Raw genomic sequence first — 7,168 nt, 5'->3', positions numbered from 1 at the left:
TCCCTTCCTCTTGTCCTCTCACTAACCCCTGACTTTACTCCCAAGACATTCCCAAACCACTCTTCCCCTTTACCCTTGAGCTTTGTTTCACTCAGAGCCAAAACATCCAGGTTCCTTTCCTCAAACATACTGCCTATCTCTCCTTTTTTTCTCATCTTGGTTACATCCACACATATTTAGAAACCCCAATCTGAGCCTTCAGGGAGGATGAGCACTCCCCGCGTGACTCCTTCTTCTGTTTCCCCTTTTAGAAAGTCAAAATACAAGGAGGGGAGGGTTTCTGGCCCTCCGCTCCTGTCCCCTTTAGTCGCCTTCTACGACACGTGAGGAATGCGTGGGAAGTAATCTTTCTCCTTTATCTCCATATATATATATATATATATATATATATATATATATATATATATATATATATATATTTATATATATATATATATATATATATATATATATATATATATATATATATATATATATATATATATATTTGACCTCGTTTCATTTCCTTCGTTGAACTTTAGGCCTTTGAAAACCTCTTAAAATATCTACATAATGGCTGATGAAGGATTTGACCCTTGTGAGTGCATCTGGAGCCATGAAATGGCCATGAGACGGCTCCTGTCCTTGTTGCGACAGTCCCAGGACTATTGTACAGACACCGAATGTCTCACCGAAATGCCTGGACCAACATCTCCCACACAAGATGTATCTGGGGATAATGTGATGCTAATTGGGATGATGTGGGCCCTTCTTGCTGTGGCTCTGTTCTTCATGCGTCCAACATCGTTACGCTCTAATCCTGATGCCAAGCCTTCCAACAGTAACCAGGATGGAGGTGCTCCCCCATCCCCTCCAACAGCCAACTAACAGCTCAGTACATCACCAGGCCTCCATATTACCCTCAACCCCAAGTGACCTTTTCTTTGTTCCCACACTTGTTGAAGACACCAGCAAGAATCCTACTTCATATAGCAATCAGCTCTAGGCATTTCCAAGCCACATCATCAAGAAGTCACTCAATATTGGAGTCACTCAGATTAAAGCATGGTTATATGTGTTATAAGATGCACAATAATGCATATTGTAATCAAGTATAGCTTCAGATGCAATAGATCTTTTTGCAATATGAACATTTAAGCTTGAAAAGCCCTTATGAAGAAAAAGAAACTTGATTGGCATCCATGTGTTTTTATTTGATATAGTTTTGTTATAAACTAAATGCTGTATTTCAGTATTGTTCTTTGGTATATTATACATAAGGTATTTTCAGGTATGAGTGTAGGATCAAGTAATGTATTTTGTAAAGTTGGAGAAACAAATTTTCTTATTTGTGCAGTAGTTATTCATATATAAACTAGATTTCAACCAACAACATTTCAAAGGTTTAGATATTTGAAAGTAGGGTAGATTCAGATATTTATGTTGTCATTGATACTGTAGCTAAATGTGTAATTAAAATTCATATGGGTGACACACCAACCTTAAATACTGCAAATGCAAAATGTTTTTCCTTCTCTTATTTAAACTTTTCAAAATAGCAGTTGGGATTTTGTTCTGGTTTACTATTCAGGGCAATTCTGTTATAATTTTTCTTTGTAATTTTCTGCTGTCATTCAGCCAAACATGTTATACCTAATGTAATTTCCATACTTCTCATGACATCACTAAAACAATTTCAATATGATTCTTTGATTTAGCCAAGCAGATATCATACCAAACAAAGTCTCCTTAGGGATTATTCTCATGACAGCACTTTTTTCACTAAATGTATTTTCTGAGATGACACAGGCAACTCTATACCCCAGTTATGGCCATCTCATAAATGCTACTTTGTATATATATATATATATATATATATATATATATATATATATATATATATATATATATATATATATATATATATATTTTTTATACTTTGTCGCTGTCTCCCGCGTTTGCGAGGTAGCGCAAGGAAACAGACGAAAGAAATGGCCCAACCCCCCCCCCATACACATGTACATACACACGTCCACACACGCAAATATACATACCTACACAGCTTTCCATGGTTTACCCCAGACGCTTCACATGCCTTGATTCAATCCACTGACAGCACGTCAACCCCGGTATACCACATCGCTCCAATTCACTCTATTCCTTGCCCTCCTTTCACCCTCCTGCATGTTCAGGCCCCGATCACACAAAATCTTTTTCACTCCATCTTTCCACCTCCAATTTGGTCTCCCTCTTCTCCTCGTTCCCTCCACCTCCGACACATATATCCTCTTGGTCAATCTTTCCTCACTCATTCTCTCCATGTGCCCAAACCATTTCAAAACACCCTCTTCTGCTCTCTCAACCACGCTCTTTTTATTTCCACACATCTCTCTTACCCTTACGTTACTTACTCGATCAAACCACCTCACACCACACATTGTCCTCAAACATCTCATTTCCAGCACATCCATCCTCCTGCGCACAACTCTATCCATAGCCCACGCCTCGCAACCATACAACATTGTTGGAACCACTATTCCTTCAAACATACCCATTTTTGCTTTCCGAGATAATGTTCTCGACTTCCACACATTTTTCAAGGCTCCCAAAATTTTCGCCCCCTCCCCCACCCTATGATCCACTTCCGCTTCCATGGTTCCATCCGCTGACAGATCCACTCCCAGATATCTAAAACACTTCACTTCCTCCAGTTTTTCTCCATTCAAACTCACCTCCCAATTGACTTGACCCTCAACCCTACTGTACCTAATAACCTTGCTCTTATTCACATTTACTCTTAACTTTCTTCTTCCACACACTTTACCAAACTCAGTCACCAGCTTCTGCAGTTTCTCACACGAATCAGCCACCAGCGCTGTATCATCAGCGAACAACAACTGACTCACTTCCCAAGCTCTCTCATCCCCAACAGACTTCATACTTGCCCCTCTTTCCAGGACTCTTGCATTTACCTCCCTAACAACCCCATCCATAAACAAATTAAACAACCATGGAGACATCACACACCCCTGCCGCAAACCTACATTCACTGAGAACCAATCACTTTCCTCTCTTCCTACACGTACACATGCCTTACATCCTCGATAAAAACTTTTCACTGCTTCTAACAACTTGCCTCCCACACCATATATTCTTAATACCTTCCACAGAGCATCTATATATATATATATATATATATGGGAGCGGGGTGCTGGAAATCCTCCCCACTCTTTTTTTTTTTTTTTCCAAAAGAAGGAACAGAGAAGGGGGCTAGGTGAGGATATTCCCTCAAAGGCCCAGTCCTCTGTTCTTAGCGCTACCTCGCTAACGCGGGAAATGGCAAATAGTATGAAAGAAAGAAGGGTGTTTTGAAGTGGTTTGGGCGCGTGGAGGGGGTGAGTGGGGGGGGGGATTGGCCGGGAGGATGTGTGTGTCGGGGGTGGGGGGAGCGGGGAGAGGTGTGAGACCGGGTTGGGGGTGGAAAGATGGGGTGGGGGGGTTTTGTGTGGTCGGGGCCTGGACGTGCGGGGGGGTGGGGGGGGCGGGGAATGGAGTGAGTTGGATCGATGTGGTGTGCCTGGGTTGACGTGCTGTCGGTGGATTGGGTCGGGGCGTGTGAAGCGTCTGGGGTGGGCCGTGGGGGGCTGTGTGGGTGTGTGTGTTTGCGTGTGTGGACGTGTGTGTGTGTGCGTGTGTGTGGGGGTGGGTTGGGCCGTTTCTTTCGTCTGTTTCCTTGCGCTGCCTCGCAAGCGCGGGAGACGGCGACAAAGCGAAGGAAAAAAAAAAAATATCCCTGGGGATAGGGGAGAAAGAATACTTCCCACGTATTCCCTGCGTGTCGTAGAAGGCGACTAAAAGGGAAGGGAGCGGGGAGCTGGAAATTCTCCCCTCTCGTTTTTTTTAATTTTCCAAAAGAAGGGACAGAGAAGGGGGCCATTTGAGGATATTCCCTCAAAGGTCCAGTCCTTTGTTCTTAACGCAACCTCGCTAATGCGGGAAATGGCGAATAGTATGAAAGAAAGATATATATATATATATATATATATATATATATATATATATATATATATATATATATATATATATATATATATATATATATATATTGCTTTGTCGCTGTCTCCCGCGTTTGCGAGGTTGCGCAAGGAAACAGACGAAAGAAATGGCCCAACCCACCCCCATACACATGTATATACATACACGTCCACACACGCAAATATACATACCTATACATCTCAATGTACACGCATATATATACACACAAACACATACATATATACCCATGCACACAATTCACACTGTCTGCCTTTATTCATTCCCATCGCCACCTCGCCACACATGGAATACCATCCCCCTCCCCCCTCATGTGTGCGAGGTAGCGCTAGGAAAAGACAACAAAGGTCCCATTCGTTCACACTCAGTCTTTAGCTGTCATGCAATAATGCCCGAAACCACAGCTCCCTTTCCACATCCAGGCCCCACACAACTTTCCATGGTTTACCCCAGACGCTTCACATGCCCTGATTCAATCCACTGACAGCACGTCAACCCCGGTATATATATATATATATATATATATATATATATATATATATATATATATATATATATATATATATATATTTTTTTTTTTTTTTTTTTTTGCTTTGTCGCTGTCTCCCGCGTTTGCGAGGTAGCGCAAGGAAACAGACGAAAGAAATGGCCCAACCCACCCCCATACACATGTATATACATACATCCACACACGCAAATATACATACCTACACAGCTTTCCATGGTTTACCCCAGACGCTTCACATGCCTTGATTCAATCCACTGACAGCACGTCAACCCCGGTATACCACATCGCTCCAATTCACTCTATTCCTTGCCCTCCTTTCACCCTCCTGCATGTTCAGGCCCCGATCACACAAAATCTTTTTCACTTCATCTTTCCACCTCCAATTTGGTCTCCCTCTTCTCCTCGTTCCCTCCACCTCCGACACATATATTCTCTTGGTCAATCTTTCCTCACTCATTCTCTCCATGTGCCCGAACCATTTCAAAACACCCTCTTCTGCTCTCTCAACCACGCTCTTTTTATTTCTACACATCTCTCTTACCCTTACGTTACTTACTCGATCAAACCACCTCACACCACACATTGTCCTCAAACATCTCATTTCCAGCACATCCATCCTACTGCGCACAACTCTATCCATAGCCCACGCCTCGCAACCATACAACATTGTTGGAACCACTATTCCTTCAAACATACCCATTTTTGCTTTCCGAGATAATGTTCTCGACTTCCACACATTCTTCAAGGCTCCCAGAATTTTCGCCCCCTCCCCCACCCTATGATCCACTTCCGCTTCCATGGTTCCATCCGCTGCCAGATCCACTCCCAGATATCTAAAACACTTCACTTCCTCCAGTTTTTCTCCATTCAAACTCACCTCCCAATTGACTTGACCCTCAACCCTACTGTACCTAATAACCTTGCTCTTATTCACATTTACTCTTAACTTTCTTCTTTCACACACTTTACCAAACTCAGTCACCAGCTTCTGCAGTTTCTCACATGAATCAGCCACCAGCGCTGTATCATCAGCGAACAACAACTGACTCACTTCCCAAGCTCTCTCCTCCCCAACAGACTTCATACTTGCCCCTCTTTCCAAAACTCTTGCATTCACCTCCATAACAACCCCATCCATAAACAAATTAAACAACCATGGAGACATCACACACCCCTGCCGCAAACCTACATTCACTGAGAACCAATCACTTTCCTCTCTTCCTACACGTACACATGCCTTACATCCTCGATAAAAACTTTTCACTGCTTCTAACAACTTTCCTCCCACACCATATATTCTTAATACCTTCCACAGAGCATCTCTATCAACTCTGTCATATGCCTTCTCCAGATCCATAAATGCTACATACAAATCCATTTGCTTTTCTAAGTATTTCTCACATATATTCTTCAAAGCAAACACCTGATCCACACATCCTCTACTACTTCTGAAACCACACTGCTCTTCCCCAATCTGATGCTCTGTACATGCCTTCACCCTCTCAATCAATATCCTCCCATATAATTTACCAGGAATACTCAACAAACTTATACCTCTGTAATTTGAGCACTCACTCTTATCCCCTTTGCCTTTGTACAATGGCACTATGCACGCATTCCGCCAATCCTCAGGCACCTCACCATGAGTCATACATACATTAAACAACCTTACCAACCAGTCAACAATACAGTCACCCCCTTTTTTAATAAATTCCACTGCAATACCATCCAAACCTGCTGCCTTGCCGGCTTTCATCTTCTGCAAAGCTTTTACTACCTCTTCTCTGTTTACCAAATCATTTTCCCTAACCGTCTCACTTTGCACACCACCTCGACCAAAACACCCTATATCTGCCACTCTATCATCAAACACATTCAACAAACCTTCAAAATACTCACTCCATCTCCTTCTCACATCACCACTACTTGTTATCACCTCTCCATTTGCGCCCTTCACTGAAGTTCCCATTTGCTCCCTTGTCTTACGCACTTTATTTACCTCCTTCCAGATCATCTTTTTATTCTCCCTAAAATTTAATGATACTCTCTCACCCCAACTCTCCTTTGCCCTTTTTTTCACCTCTTGCACCTTTCTCTTGACCTCCTGTCTCTTTCTTTTATACATCTCCCACTCAATTTCATTTTTTCCCTGCAAAAATCGTCCAAATGCCTCTCTCTTCTCTTTCACTAATACTCTTACTTCTTCACTGCACCACTCACTATCCTTTCTAATCAACCCACCTCCCACTCTTCTCATGCCACAAGCATCTTTTGCGCAATCCATCACTGATTCCCTAAATACATCCCATTCCTCCCCCACTCCCCTTACTTCCATTGTTCTCACCTTTTTCCATTCTGTACTCAGTCTCTCCTGGTACTTCCTCACACAAGTCTCCTTCCCAAGCTCACTTACTCTCACCACCCTCTTCACCCCAACATTCACTCTTCTTTTCTGAAAACCCATACAAATCTTCACCTTAGCCTCCACAAGATAATGATCAGACATCCCTCCAGTTGCACCTCTCAGCACATTAACATCCAAAAGTCTCTCTTTCGCGCGCCTGTCAATTAACACGTAATCCAATAACGCTCTCTGGCCATCTCTCCTACTTACATAAGTATACTTAT

General features: G+C 42.6%; 1 pseudogene; it reads left to right on the top strand.

The window, feature by feature from the left end:
• Positions 1 to 489: 489 nt before the first annotated feature.
• Positions 490 to 1,177, top strand: LOC139754476 (small integral membrane protein 14 pseudogene; annotated as a pseudogene).
• Positions 1,178 to 7,168: the final 5,991 nt, after the last annotated feature.

Source organism: Panulirus ornatus, chromosome 17, assembly GCF_036320965.1.
Source record: "Panulirus ornatus isolate Po-2019 chromosome 17, ASM3632096v1, whole genome shotgun sequence".
NCBI lineage: Eukaryota > Metazoa > Arthropoda > Malacostraca > Decapoda > Palinuridae > Panulirus > Panulirus ornatus.
Note: the sequence above shows the minus strand (reverse complement) of the source record. Positions and strands in the feature narration are given on the sequence as shown.